The sequence below is a fragment of the Ctenocephalides felis genome, unplaced genomic scaffold, assembly GCF_003426905.1.
Source record: "Ctenocephalides felis isolate EL2017-DRISC unplaced genomic scaffold, ASM342690v1 CF-g0.4_SCAFFOLD_01886, whole genome shotgun sequence".
NCBI classification, from domain to species: Eukaryota; Metazoa; Arthropoda; class Insecta; order Siphonaptera; family Pulicidae; genus Ctenocephalides; species Ctenocephalides felis.
Window position 1 is genome coordinate 63,044,043 of NW_020538040.1, and position 16,680 is coordinate 63,060,722.

Sequence of the window (16,680 nt, forward strand, 5' to 3'; positions counted from 1 at the left end):
ATTGTTTACACCTTTGCCAGAATAAAGGTTTAGTCGGTCCCTTTCACCTCATTCACGTGTAAACTTTTATAGAAGTTATATGAAAAACTGTCAAATCTAACATAAAATAAAGGTTTCATCTTATAAAATAACATATACTTAAAAATTATATTAAAGCATCGTAAACTATACAACAGTGCTTACAACCAAGAAAAATAACAACGAAATATTGTACAAATATTGATTTGCAGGCATTTTTACCTGCGGACCTTTAAGCCCCGCTCTACGTAAATCACAAAAGAATGAGAAGAAGAATGAGACAGATCATATATAGAAAAATCAATTATAAAGTGAATTAAAAATAAATATAGAATTGTTTTATTCGCCTTCTTCTCAACCAGCGATTTTATCCAAACCTTGCAATCACAAAAAAACTAAAAATTTCAAGATTGAAGGTGTCAATTGAGGTCGATTACACTTCGGCAAATCAGAAAAAAATTATAAAATTAAAATTTTATCATAATACTATTCATTAATAATGTTACGTAAATAAAATTATTAAAATGTTGTTAAAGTTATGTACAACAAACATTGCTACCGAAATTACTTTAATATTTATATAAATCATCTTAAATATAATCCATCATATTTTCCCCTTAATTACCCACTGGTCTCATCTAGTTATCTTTCATCCAAAAAAAATCTCTCAGGTAATTTCGCTGCAATAACATACAAAACAAAATTTACTAAAGTATAGCTTTAAAAATGCATTTGAACTATATGTACCTTTTTATAAAATTTTCTATTAAATCTTTTGAAATCATTTTGAAACAGTACATATTGCAATTAAACTTTTTCAAATGTGTGGTGCTGTTATTGCACAAGAAGTTCCAAAAATAATTGTATTAGCACTCTTGTTTCACTTTGTAACTGATCATCGCTAATAACAAGCTAAACTTTCATTTTCACTATGCAGGTACTAATTAATAGTAATTTTGTAAACCAGGGTATTATTTTGTATTTTCACTAATTTGTTTGTCGTTGGCTGAATAGGAGATATAAATGAAGTATTTCATTCGACAATAATGCGGAGATTAAAAATGGTCCAATGTGTACGTAAGTAAATATTTCCGAAGTATTAGAAATATTATTTAGCTGATTTGTCGATAGTTTTATCTATATTTAAAATTTCTTTAATATGGTTCATTAACTTTCCGAAGGAGTTTTTGTTTTCATCAAAAAAATCCGTTTTGTTAATTTTTTTTTCTCGACGTTTCGAACCATTCTGAATCGACTGAGACCAAATTTGGAAAAATATTTGTGTGTGTGATCAGATTTTTTGCCGTAAATCGACGTTTTCTCAAAAACGGCTAGACTAAAATAATGGACCAATCTTAAAAATTTAAAAGCCATTTGATGTATCTCGATGAAGACACGGGTTTTTGAAAATTTGAAAAAATCGTTCGAAAGATATTGGTTGGGAATCGACCTGATTAGTTTTTGGTAAAGAATGGATGGATTGGAATGGATGGAAACGGCCGGGCCGTTTTCTTGTAATAAAGTGTTAAAAAAAATATTTTCGACGATTTTAATGATTTTTTTGACGGTAGATACCATAGTCTTATATATCATACTAAAATATTACGGCCCTACGACAAGTAGTTTAACTTTAAAAATTCGTCAAAGTTTGCAAAAATTAGTATCGTTGTTTTGGAATTTGTTAAAATAAGACCTTTGATCGACGTTTTCTCAAAAACATCTGAGCCGATTTCAGAAATTTATAAGCCATTTGATGTATCTAAATAAGGACTATTGTTTTGTGCGACGATCTGCTAAGCCGTTTCTTTGTAATTTGGAAAAGTGTTAAACTTTTCGTTCACATTTAAGCTCATACTACCGAATCGATTTAAAAAAATCAAAAACTGTTCGAAAGATATTAGTTGAGAATGATATTGATTAGTTTTAGGTTGAAATCTACCGAGCCGTTTTCTTATAATTAACTGTTGAAAAAAAAATTGAGACGATTTTTAAGGAACTTTTTTGGCGATGTATATCATAGTTTTATAGAACTTACTGAAATATTACGGCCGACAAGTAGTTTAATTTTAAAAATTCATCAAAGTTTAAGAAAATTGGTAGTTTTTTTGAGGTTTGTTAAAATTAAAATTAGACGATTTACTTGGTATAATGATAGAGGTGTTCGTTCGATTTCAATAATATGTGATAAATCCACTCGAGATAATTTATAAGTTATTTTATTCATTTGAGTTATATTGTGACAACCTACTACTTATCGCATTTATTTGGAAAAGTCATTATTTTTGTTTAATTAATATAATATTACCTCATATTAATTTGTTTTACTTTTGGACATAATAGCTAGATAAAATTCAGTATAGTAATTTTATGTTCTAATGCTACGTTTGACTTATGACAACAATGTAATGCGTTCCACCAATAAAACTTTTATGAATGTTTTATATGTTTATTTAAATATTCATAAAATCCATCAATTCATTCAGAAGAAAATAAAGTTTGATTTCCTTATATTAGATTTAACAAATCTAATAGTCCATTGAATTTCACATGTAATATATGTTTAGTCATGAGAAAAAATAGATTATCATAGTGTATATTACCATACTAGTATCAAGGAGTATTAATGTTGAAATATTTAATTTAAGGATATCGGACATTATTTTCTGTAACGATCATTAATTGTTACAATACCAATTGTTTTCCATCAAATTTTTAATTTGATTGCTTCAATAAATAGCGGTTATTTTTCACCGAATGAAGACCAGGATGTTAGCCGAAACGTATGGATATCAAAATAAACAATATTGTAAAACCGAAAATAATATTTAGAATTCAATTATATATGTTAATAAAAATTATATACAAAAATTAAATTAGTGATTAAATTTAGTTCTTTTAAAAATATTGATTTTTTATGAAAATCAATTATTTTTAGATTCAGCTAAATTACCTATATTTAATAAATATTATGTATATAGTATTAGAAGAAGGCAAAATTCCAATGAAATTACGTTACAATGATTATTACCACTCATGAGGTGTGAATGTAATTACCAGCAGATGCATTATCTAAACGATTACAACAGTATTAAATATATCTTTGATGATTGATGCTGGATTTGACAAAGAACTTTGTTTATTGGTATTGGATAAGAAAATAATTTGAATTCATTAAGAATGAGTAGTTTGCAATGTTTGTATTGTTTGAAATACTTGGATATCCATTGTTGACTATCACAATCTTTCTCCATTAAGACAAGACCACGAGATCGTACATTAATTTAGGCAAATGTGGCACTTGTGATCAATTATGAATGAAGTAATTTATTGATCTTGGTTGGAACAAAAAATTTCGAGGACTTCTTACTATTTTGCGGTAATTGAGAAAAAAAGTAAAGATGCATATGCGAATGTATGAAAGTATGCATGTGCGTTAGAACAACTTTTCGTCTTCTATAACTCAAGGACGATTCGACTGATACATGTGGAAAAATTCAAAAGCTGTTTTATACATATATACATAATAACGGTCTTTCGTGTTGATTAGTTTTATGTTAAGGTCGTTTCTGTGTAATTGACCCACATGTGTGAATACACTTTTTGTACATTATAATTCATGAACTTACGAACTGTTTGAAAAACCACACAAGCGTTCGATAAATGCGATGCGATTTGCTTTGTTCAAACTCTTTTTAATTATCGCGAATAGCATAATAATCAATAAAACGTAATCTATACTCTGTCATTTAACATTACACAAGCACGGTAATGTGCAATGTCTTTTAGGAATATATATTGGCTGAACAATCCTCATCCTCGTTCTTTTTACTTTGACGAAAAGTTTCGATTTTTAATTAGGGAAACTAGGAAAAAACACAGTAACCTGTGTTTAATCACAAAAACCTGTAACAAGGATAAATAGTAACAGAAGTTTTTCAAAATAATCTTAGAAAATATTATTTTTTTTGGCTCAATTAGACATGCGAATCCCCCTGCATAATATTGTCATAGCCACTGTCCCGCAGACCGACGTAGTAAACAGAACTGTGGAGGTCCGTCATTTTTACAGGCAACATACACTTGATCTATCATAAAGTTTCGAGTTGCGTTATTATTATCGACTAGATTTAAATTTCATATACCTTATTAACATCACGTGGGGTAAGTTATAGTAATTGCAAAAAAATCGAAAATGAACATTTTTATATATCCATGTTACAAAGGTGGTAGTGCGGTGTGTGTGTGTATTCAGATACTTTGCGTCGACAATTTGGGGAATACGATTCAACCGATTTGAATGATTCAAAAATATTCGATTCAATATGATAAGGTAATGTGCTGATTAGTTTTTGACAAAGGTCTACCAGTTTTGAAGTTACGGGGCAAAAAGTGCCTAAAATGGTATTTCAGTTTTGAGAGAACGAAGCGTCCGATTTCAATAATTCAAAAAACATTTTATTTGTATGGGCAAAATGAACAACTGGTGAAATTTTTGGGAAAGCAGGTCTAGCGGTTTTGGAGATCCAATAAAAAAAAAGTTTAAAAAATGCTATTTGGCGGTCAAAAATGATCATTAGACATATGCACATCAAATTATAAGATATTTTACAGAGATTATAATAATAAGTACAAATTTTTTGTACTTCGTACCAATGTTTGCACGTTATACTACAACGCGGCTTACAATTTGTAAAATTTGTAAAAAAATCACAATATACAAAAAATCAAATTTTTAAAAAAGTTATTTTTTTTTAAAAAATTTCAAAATTCTCAAAAATCTAATTAATCTAAAAACTTTGAGAAGTTTTGAAAAAAGTTTAAAGTTTTTTAAAAAAATTAGTTTTTGGTACGTGAAGTTCTAGCAATTTGCCTTAAGACACAATGCCATGCGCCACTTAGTTTTGTTCCAAATTTATCAATCTTTGACAACATGTAACAATTTTAGTGATTGCTAAATTGTTTAAATAGTTATCTTGATTAATGTAAAAAAATCACATCTGGGGTTAGTTGAAACAAAACCTTGTGGCTAGTTATAACATACAAGAATTATATACAGATTCAAGATTGGATGGAAACTTATAGATATACTAAAAAACTGTTACCACAAGCCCTTAGCTCCCTTACAAAATTGATTTTGTAAGGAAAGAAAAGTGTTGAGCAGAACGAAATGAAACATTCTTTGACTTTTCTTTAAAGAACTTCTATTAAGTTTTCATCAATGCCCTGTTCGTGCTGGGAATCTTCCTCCTTCCCAGTAATCGGCTTACGCAATTCATAACTCCCTTTTGTAGTTATTATTTTCGAATCGATGAGTTTCTGAATCTTGCGTAGTTCTTGCGAGATTGTAAAAGCAAATAATTATGGCCGGGACATATGCCTAATGATTGGTTTTGTTTATGTAACTACAGGTGTGACATAATCATGTTTTGCAATGATATTCAAATTTTTCTTAATAAATGTTTTATTTTATTTGAACAAAGCAAGATGTGCTAATTACGCTAAGTGTGCGTACGCGAAGCAATTAACGAAACTTGATTAATGCAGCAGATGTCAACATGCCGGTGAAAGTTAACAAGTTAGTAAACTATTAGATTCAAATTCAAAATTTGTCAATTATTGTAATTATTCGCATTTATACTTATTTTTTATTTATGCGAACTTATTAGCACATTGACAATTTCTCACAATCAGACTTTATTCATCATTTTGCAAGTTTTGCCTCCGTACTTTTGCGGTCTAAACAATAATATTGTAGGACAGAGCGGGTCTTAAAGGTTCGCAAATAAAAAAGATTCATCATCGTTAAAAACAAGTAAAGTTAGGATTTTTTTCAGGAAAAGTAATGCCAGCCATCATCTTGATTCTTACGACGTTGCTATCGGGAGATAAACGGCAAGGTTTAAAAATCCATAATAAGAGTATTTTCTTGTGTTGTTAGTTTTTTTGATTGTGAGCACTGTTGTTTAGTTCACGAGACCTTAACAAAGAAATTAAGTATACGTTATTCAATGGTATTATAAGCTTGTTATTTTTAAGTTAGATTTAACAGTTTTTTATATAACCTTTATTTAAAAAGCTCACTTGTTTGTGAGGACAACAAAAACTAACTAAACCTTTACCCATAAAAAAGTAAACCGTAATAAAATAGTAAATTAAGTTAGACCAAGCAATTTTACAAAAGATAAATTTGGTGAAGGATTATTCCAACTCTGCTGATATTTTTTCTGAGAAAATTTCAGATCAAGATTATGTACAGTGTTATCTTTGTGAAAAATGTACCCGTAAAATTTATATTTTGCATGGGTTAAATAATGTAGCTAATATTTCATAAAATTCTCAAAATCAAACACTCAAATGTTATTATAAATATTACATTGGATATGCTTGCCCCCGGCTGTCCAAAAGGACAAAGGGACAAATGATAAATTTTAGAAAAATAGTGAAAAATCGCATTTGTATAATTAGAAATGCATTCGGAATTTTACTCAACATAGTTAGATAGTAGATTGTTTGATACGTATTATGTATCAGAATAATTACTTAGAGTCAAATTGGATCTACTCTAGACTTTAATAGGAAAAGCTTTAAATAATGGATTTGTAATAACATATATTAATGAGTTATAGCTAAAAATATAAATTAATAATAAGATAGAAAATAATACTAAAATATATACAATATAATTTCTTTTTAAAGCATACTTTTTGACTCTGACTTTTATTTTTAAATTATTCATTTTTGATACTATAAGAAAACTTATTAAAATTACCAATGTTGAGTAATAAGTTTTGAAGTAGAGACTTATTAAGGATTAATACTCTGAGACATTTATACCATTAATATAAAACCAATATAATCGAGTAATGTTGAAAAATAAAATAATTAAAGTTTGATATTATATTTCGATGTACAAAAAATAAATACCCAAACGTGGCGGGAATAGCTCACTCAGTAGCTTTTCGACTCACATGCTGGAGGAATTCGGTTCGAATACCAGAATTAAAATATAAAATATTAAACTAGATTTAGAATTGTAAATTTGTAGAATACAAGAAAAAATTGTATTAGAAGTAAGAAGAAAAAAAGAAGTTTAGTTTAGAAGATGAGAACATATTAAGAAACTAGAAGAAGAATGAAAATCAGTAGAAAGAAAATTGAATGGAAGATTAGGATATAAGAAGACATAGTATATATATGTGATGAATGTATAAGAAATATATATGTAAGAATTGTATATAATATGATGAAAATAAATACGAACAATGTAGGTGGCTAAAAATGCTGTAAAGCAGAGGCCAATAAAAATTAAAAAAAAAAACCCAAATTGCAATGTTTTGTTACCAACGACGTCACCTAAAACTCAACTTATTGAATAGCTCAATGCCAACAGCTTGAAAACGCGGATATTTTTAATAAATCAAAAACTTATCTGTCAAGCATTTACTTTTAAATCGTTTGCAGCTAACTACATGTTATCATACAATCAAAGTCTTCAGCAAAAGTACAAATGATAATATTTGTATTAATTGTCAGTTACTACCGTACACGCACCGTTCCGGTTAATGTGTTAATTATGATTAATTTTAATACTTCGAACAACAATACAATTTTCTTTGAACTAAACAGTGTTTAATATTGGTAATAATTTTTTAGACTAATTCTATTTTATATTATATTTCACAATATATTGATATACCCAAACGAACGTATTTTGGTCATCGGTGAAAAACATTTCAAGTTGCTTAGATAAAACGTTCCGAATAATTATATTCGAATTGTATATATTTTTATGTTATTGTGTATCATCAACAAGTAAAAAGATTTACCAGATTTGAAAACTGAATTTTTTTATTATTTTTTTTTCATATAATTTTCAACTTTTCGTAGGATAAGTTATAGTAATCGCAAACAAATCGAAAATATTTTTTTTATATATCTTTACGCTTCAAAAGTTTCTGAACATGTTGGCATACATAAGAAAAAATATATGTATGTGTGTATGTGTTTGGATACAAATTTTATATCTATTTACGAAATAAAAATTTTGTTAAATTTTAGGGAAAAAATTATTAAATTTAGGTCCACGGTTTCGGAGATCCAATAAAAGAATAAAGAGAATGCCATTTGGCTTTTAAAATGGAAGTACATATGCACATCAAATTATCATATATTATATTATGTATATAGAGAGATATTATAGAGATTTTATGAGTACAAATTTTGTTTAGATTTCGATGGGTTCCGTACTAATGTTAATTCTTTGATGCTTCCTCTCTAAAATAGCTACGCAGCGCGATTGTTTTAAAAAAAGTTCAAAATATAAAAGAAAATTCAAATTTTTCAAAAAAGTATTTTTTTTCAAACATTTCAAAATTCTCAAAAATCTATTTTTTTCGACAATTTAAAAATATTTAAAAACGGTACGGGAAGTTCCAGCAACTTGCCTTTGCACAATGCCATGCACCACTAGTTATAGTTGAGAAACGCTACGAGTTTTCCTGAATTTATAAAATATTTTATACCAAATTATATGTATGCAAAATTGATCAATATGATCAATCTAAGGTTTTCGAATAAATCATATTTAACAATGAAGTCGAGATATTTTATAGCATTATTACTACGATTTGTCAGGATATTCACCAGAATATTATGTATTATATAATAATATATAACTATAATATGATATTTTTTGTAAAAGAAATAATAAAAACCTTACACTTAATAACTTGTTCCCGCTGTAGATATTAATTTGCAATGGTAAAAAGCGACTTCGTAGATCAAAAAGCTTTTTTAAATAAATATTTCTACAGTTATCAGTTTTATTCATAAGAAATTATTAGTTATCTAAAAATAAGCAACCATTAAATGATTAATTAATTATATTCAACGGTTTGTTTCAAAAACTAAGAAAAAATGTAACTTACGTCTAGTCCATTGTATAAATAATCATTTTATCGAATTGAAAGCGGCTCTGTGAGCTTTTTCGTTCTTGCGACAATCAAAAGCGATTTTCAATAGAAGAATAGTATAATCTGTATCATTTGTCTGATATCGTAGATAAGTATAGTTTTGTCGTTGATAAATTTCAAGTTCCTCCAATGTTTCTAATGTACAAAGGTGATACAGTCTACTATACGTTTGACCCCCTTGATGACCGAACACTTTCACATCTCTCCAGATCACATTCAGAATTTACTATCATTGAAATCACTAAACATTATTAACTATGAAATGAACACTTCTTTCGAAATCTACAATAAAAGACCACAACTATCTATAACTGACATTTAATAGAAAAAATTTTATTCATTGAGGAACTGAGGATTCTATAACAGAAGAATTCGTGCAAAACTTTATCAATATTATTGCCATGTCTGCCTAAACCAATAAGATTCCAAAGATATTGGTATAATCATATTTGTATTAACTAGAAAATTAATAATATGTAACTTTCAGATATGCATGAAAACAAATACATACCAACATTAATACCAACGAATCCAAAAATATTATTTAACTAGTGGTGTATGGCATCGTGCTTTGAGGCAAATTGCTGGCACTTCTCGTACCAAAACATTTTTCTTCAAAAATTAAAAAAAGAAATCATATAAAAAACATTTTTTCCCAAAAATAATTATTTTGTCAATACAGGCAGAAAGTTTTTTGAATCATTCAAATCGGATGCATTTTTCCCTCAGCTGCAAGTATTAGAAAAATGGATGTGTGTGTATGTATGGATACAATTTTTTGTACATTTTGCTCTGTATCTCCAAAACGGCAGGAATTGCCTTTGCCAAAAACTAATCACCACATCTCCCCATCATTACAAATTGAATGTTTTTTAGATCATTCGAATCGGATGCTTTGTTTTCTCAAAAACTCGATTTCTATTTCTAAAACAGCTCGCTATCAATAGGAATCGAATGTTTTTCTAACCATTCAAATCGGTTGATCCGTGCGCCCGTAAACGTGGACAAAAATGGACACATCAATTTTTTCTAAAGTATGCCAAAATGTTCAGAAACCTTCAAAACGTGAAGACGAGCAAAATTTTTCAATTTCGATTTTTGGACAATTACAATAACATCATTTTTGTTCTTTACTGTGTCTTATATTGTAGACACTAGTCAAATTTTTTAAGTAGCTCTTTTAACAAAATAGTTATAAATAATTAAATGTGAATTAAGCTTTTTTATTTTGTTTGCACAGCTTTTATAAATAAGTATTTTATTTCAGATCGTCTGATCCTGTGAAACATGAGGTTGTATGTTACTATTTAAATTTTCTTCCATTTCTGTTTAGATATAATAAGTCGAACTAATTTTTTCACACACATAATTATTTGCCATTTATCATTTGAGATTAGTAACATTTTTTAACTGTTGAGCAACTGAATATCGCCGCATATTCTGAATAAGACATTAAATTTCATTATTGGAAATTACAAAATATAAAACCAACGGTTACAGGCAAATCAGAATTATATTAGATCTTCTTAGTTTCATGAATTTAAAGAAAAAAATCATTTATTTCAAATTTTAGAGTTGTTCTTGAACCTTTAATTTTGAATTAAATGTGAGTAAAGCTCGTTCACTAGTTTTGTAGAGGTTTAACAATTGCATTTTGACAGCAAATTCATTAATTTTAATATTTTGTTCATTGAAAATTAAATCTTCAAATTGCACAACCGTAATAAAAAAGACATGTAAGAAGGACATTCGATACTACATGATGTAGTAGATTGCATATATAGAATTAAAAGTTTTTTAAAGGCCATTTCAAACGTATGATAAAACGCCAACTAAATTTTAGATGAAGAAGAAGACATAAATATCAATATCAATATTTTTCACTGACGTTTATCATATACATTAAAATTATCTCTTTTCTTATGATCTATTCATATCTACATGGTTTAAAAAGGTATCACAATGGTGGCAGCTGAAAGGATATAAATAAACAAATTTGAAGCATTTCTTATAAAAATCTTATTTTTAGCAAAAATGTTCCTTTCTCTTCAAAAATATATGAACGAATGCAAGTTTGTGCAATCAAATTTCTATACTTTTCATCTTGCGCAAAATTTAAAAGGTCTTATTGCGATAAATACGTAAATCACTAATCTAATTGATGCTTAGTTGCATATCGACGTTTGGCATTAATTATATATTTTGAAACTTTTCAAAAGTAATGAAGATAATATTATGAAGGTAACATAAATCAGTAATTAATTTATCATTAGATCAATAACTCAAAATATGACATTTAAAACTAAAGCAGTCAACATGGACGGATATTTTACAACGGTCTCTATATTTTTGCTTCTATTTAGGTTAAATTAAATTTTTGTTGAATACCTTTTTAGTAGTAATAATTTTAACGTATAATTAATGCTATAAGTAAATAAAATTGAATACATTACCAAAATAATATTATTTTCTCTTCTGATTATATAAATTATCAGTATTTTAATTTATTATGTTTTATTAATTATTAATAAGAATTATAGATGAATTTTTTTAGTATTTACATAATATTGCAAATAGTTATTAAATTTAAAAATTTTAAAAAGAAATTAGAAATAAAACTTTCTTTAGTAAAAAATATAAAAAACATACTTGGAACTATCTGAGGTTACGTTCTTATCTTAATCTTTTAATGCTAAAAGTTGTCATCTGTTCGAATTTATTTAAAATTTTCATAGATAAAAGGACAAAGTCAAGTGTTTTTCCATTTTTTAATTTAAGATGTAAAATAAGTAAAAATGTAAAATATGTAAAAAATGTAAAATAAGCCCAAACATAATTGACTTAAACATGGTGAAAAATAATAAATCTAATAGAAATTCACACTTTTGAACTATACATTCAACAAAAAAAAAATTAAAGTATTTTTTTAAGAACCAAAGATTTACAATATCCATATTTTAAATTAATTCTTTGATGAAGTCATCATATGAATCGCGTTTCAATGGAAACACTTTCCTTTATTTTCTATTGTATTTTAATCAAAATTATCTAATGTTACTAGGTGTTGTAATAAAAATTGAAATTCAAAAAAATCTTTGATAAATCATTCATCTAGATAAAAATTTTAAAAACCTATCTTAGCATAATTTGTTAAATTTTGTCAAAATTGTATAAATAAATTTATTGTTTCTTATTACCAGAGTTTAGTATTATAGTTATTTCTTGTGAAAACTTTATTAATACAATCTTCTATTTAAATGTAGTGAGAATTTGCGATATAACCCATTAATTCTAATTTATGATAGATGTATCACTTTTGTTATTATTTTAAGCAATTGACATGTGGGAACTGCAAAAATAGGCACTGATTCAATTATATATATCATACAAATTCAAACAAATAACAATAAGAGTAATTAGAATATAAAAATGCTCATAATGCATTAAAAAATATACATTTGGTTCCCACAATATATCACTTTAGTTATTAGAAATAACGCCGCGTAATCACTATTATTTGTTTGTATCAACTTATAATGTGATTAAGATTTAGATTTAGTAAAATTAGAAAATGAAACATAGAAGTATTGAGGAAAATTACAAATGTATCAAACTTCTAAAAGGTATTATTATATTATAAAGATTTTTTTGCTTTTTTTATTATATTCACCAATTTCTCCTTGAAAATCAGCAAATTTTTGGTCGCATCCATTGATTGGGCGTTCGGATATGAATATTATAAAGATATTGTTATAAATTACGGTTTATTTAATATTATTTGTTTTAGTATTATATAAATTATAGTTATAAAATTTTCATTAATTTATTGTATCACTGATAACATTAATCAAACGTACCGAACATATAAAACATTAAGTTAAAATATATTGAAGCAATCATAATAACCAAATCATAAAAATATTAATATTTACTGTAATTAAATATTATAAAATGCATAATTATAATAGATCGGCCACGTGCCAAACGAAATTTCATTTTAAAACAATCGCAGTGCTTTGATGTCTATTGAATAATTAGTGCAAAAGCAAAAAGTTAGGGTGGTCCTTAATATGGACATTTTCGAATTTTTTTGCTCCCAGGGGCCCAAAATGCTTCCAAATTGATAAAAAAATACTCTATAAGTCTTAGCTCTTAATACTTCCTTTTAGATAGCGCAACTCGAAGTTTGTATGGAAATAGCATAAAAAAATTCAAAAATGTTAAAAATCTTTTAAGATCTAACTTAGCGAACAAATAAATGAGTTTTATTCGAAATTCAGCGCTTTACAAAACAAATTATAAAAAACCCGTTTTGCAGGGTGTCGAATTTTTAATAAAATATGACACGAATTGTCATTTTTAATTGATTTGTCGCCAAGTTATACCTAAAAAACATTTTTAAGATTTACGAAATTTTGTCCATGCTATTTCCATATGAAGTTTGATTGAATTGCGAACTATCTAAAATTTAATATTAAGAGCTAAAATTTATAGATAATTTTTTTTATCAATTTAGAAGCATTTAAACCCCTGGGAGCAATTAAATTCGAAAATTTCCATATTAAGGACCACCCTAATATATATACACACTATAATTTGAACTGACAATGAAAATAAGTAGTTAAATATAGTTATGAATTAATACAATTAGCACATGTATAAAATACTCATAAAATAAATAAACAAATAGAAACATTAACAGAAATAAAAATATATGCTATTACTATTTCAAGTACAAGTCATAATATAATCATTTCTATTTCCGTCTCTTCAAATTGTTTTCAAATCTAACGACGTCTATAATATCACTTTCACGCATGACAACCGTCGAGCTTTATTTGAAAATGGAAAACCAATAATATATGGTGTATCATATTAAAATATCAAATAAAATTTGTATTACTGTTAACAAGATATATATATATATATATATATATATATATATATATATATATATATATCATTTTGAATCAATAGCGTACAATGTCATTTATAACGGTAACTCTTGTTGGAAATAAAATTCAAGTAAACTAATAAAATATTAAACGTTAATTTTTGATTTTGATATTTCTGTGTGCAAAAACAGTAGGAACTTATCGCACTTTTTTTTAAATATATTTTTGGCATTTCTTGTCATTTCAAATTTTACATATATAATGATTTGGAATCAAAAAGTTTTGGATAGGTTTTTTTAATTTCACTTCTTCAAATTTAACAAAATAATTAAGAATAAAAAACAGATACTTTTTTTAGTATCAGGCAAATTGTTGCCAATTTTTCACTGTGTTCACCTTAATTTTAGTTTTCTCTTGAAATTTATTTTCCAAACAATTTTCATAATTGATGTCAAATTTGAATAAAATATATAACACGACAAATTAATTTTCAACCCCTATAGAACTGAGCCCAAATTTCGATGACAATTGACAAACAGTCGACGTATACATAATTAATAATATCGTTGATAATGTAAATATTAGGTGCACGTACCTCTCTGAATCGGTTGCACTATTAGTTGAAGAAAGTACCAGAAATTCACTGTACTGAACAACTGTTTGGTGAATTGTCGGATGCTGCTTTTTATACGTGCCGTAGATCTTCTCCAAAACAATTCCCCTTCTTACCGGTGCGGTACTTACTGCTGTTGTTGTCGGTTCTGATGCACAATTTTCCAAGGTGGGAATATTTGCCAAATGGAGATAGATGATCAGGAGTAATGATGGTAAGTGAATCGTGACGCGGACCATGCGTCGGCGAAAGGTAACAAAAATCACTAACCGACGAAGAACCATGCCGATTGCCAACGATCTGCAAAACACAACGATCTCATAACTGACATTACTAAAATTATCATTGTGCCAATGATCGTGGTTTCTAATGACTACCAACATCGAATCTCATACAAATCAACGACTGAATACATATACACTCACACACACACACACATATATATATATATATAACTAAATAAATTTTTTTTTAGAATTTTTATAATTTTATTTGCAAATATACAATCTACTCCAATTTTTTGGAGGCCTTTTTCCTTTCACGAATGGGGTTTTGAAACCTCAAAACAGCACTAGCCCTTCTGAAAGCAACTTTAGTCAAGTCACTACCTTGAATGCGATGCATGCAAAAAATGCGGGCGCACGCCTTAGGGGGCACAAAAAAGAGATTTGGATATGAAATTTATAATAAAGTTTTTTCAATATCATTCAAGATATATATAATTTCTTTGCATCTTTTACTAATCTTGGATAATATTTTTAAAATTCAATTTCAAAACAACAATATGATACATGCTTGGAAAGTATAGATTGATGAATACATACCGGACCTCACGATATTAATTAGTAAAAGTTTACGATGCAATTTTAGATATATAAAAAAATGAAAAATTAAACTTAAACCTATTTTTTGTATACTAAATCCAGATTTATTAAAAATTATTCCAAAAAATTAACGTAAATGTTTATTAATAAGGGGGGGGGGGTCGCCAGAAAAAAATTGGCATGCGGGCGCTGAATACCCCAGGACCGGCCCTGTATATATATATATATATATATATATATATATGCGTGTGTGTGTATACATATATGTATATATATGTATATATATACATAAATACATGTATACATTTATAGATATAGACGATAAAATGTTTTTCGCCATTCATCCAATAATTAAAAGAATCGAATAAAGAAAAATTTCCCGTCTTGATTTGACTCCTTTCTAGTGCATATAAATAATCAAAACAAAACATAAAAATAAGAACACTAATTAATGTAATACAGTTGTATAGCATTTGTTTAAATTAACATAAAAATAAAAAAAATATAAAGATACCTACTTGTCATCACACTATGGCAAATGTTTGATTCAAACATTTGTAAGTGTTAAGTAAAAAGTGAACTCATTAAATGTTCAAACACATACACACAGTAACTTCAGTAAACAGTAAATCATGTAATAGTTAACACGTTTTTCTATATCCATTTTTTAATTATTATGAATTACATTACATTGAAGATGAGACAAACCTAGTCTTGAAACGTTTGTAAAATTAAAATTATTAGTGCAAATTAAATAAGTGCAAAAAGAGTACTGTGCATTCACATGTTCATATTTATATATGGAAAATAAGTCGAAACGTAGTCGAAAGTAAAATATGACTAAGAGAAATGGGAAGAAAAAGAATGCAAATGGTTGACGATTTACGTGAGAAGAGAAAATACAGGGAACTGAAAGCCGAAGCACAGGATCAAGAAGCATGGAAGCAAAAGTTCAGAAAGGAAAATACATATTTTTTTTTTAATGGGGAAGGGGAATAGTGGTAATAGGTTAAAGGGTAAGGGAATCATTTATTTGTGGTGGCTCTCACATCATGGACCTGCCTTTGGGCAGGCTAACTTATTATTATAATTATTATTATATATACACACACATATATATATATATATATATATATATATATATCTTGAGGATTTTTGCTTTATGGATTTTATATATATATATATATAAATTTAAATATATATATATATATATATATATATATATATCGTCGACTGTATACATATTATAAAACATACTATAAAGAGTTAACAAAACATCTAAAACGACAATATTTGGTAAAAATACTGTAGTCATTACATAAAAATAATTAAGTCAACACAATTTCAAAAGTGCTAAA

The 16,680-nt window shown here is 27.2% G+C and overlaps 1 protein-coding gene across 1 annotated transcript in view; it reads right to left on the bottom strand.

The window, feature by feature from the left end:
* Positions 1–14,636, bottom strand: part of LOC113375188 — a 35,255-nt gene extending 20,619 nt beyond the window's left edge. The window contains exon 1 of the mRNA XM_026615134.1: positions 14,481–14,636. The gene's annotated coding sequence lies outside the window, so the exon portion shown is untranslated. The remainder of the gene's footprint in view (positions 1–14,480) is intronic.
* Between the last annotated feature and the right edge of the window lie 2,044 nt (positions 14,637–16,680).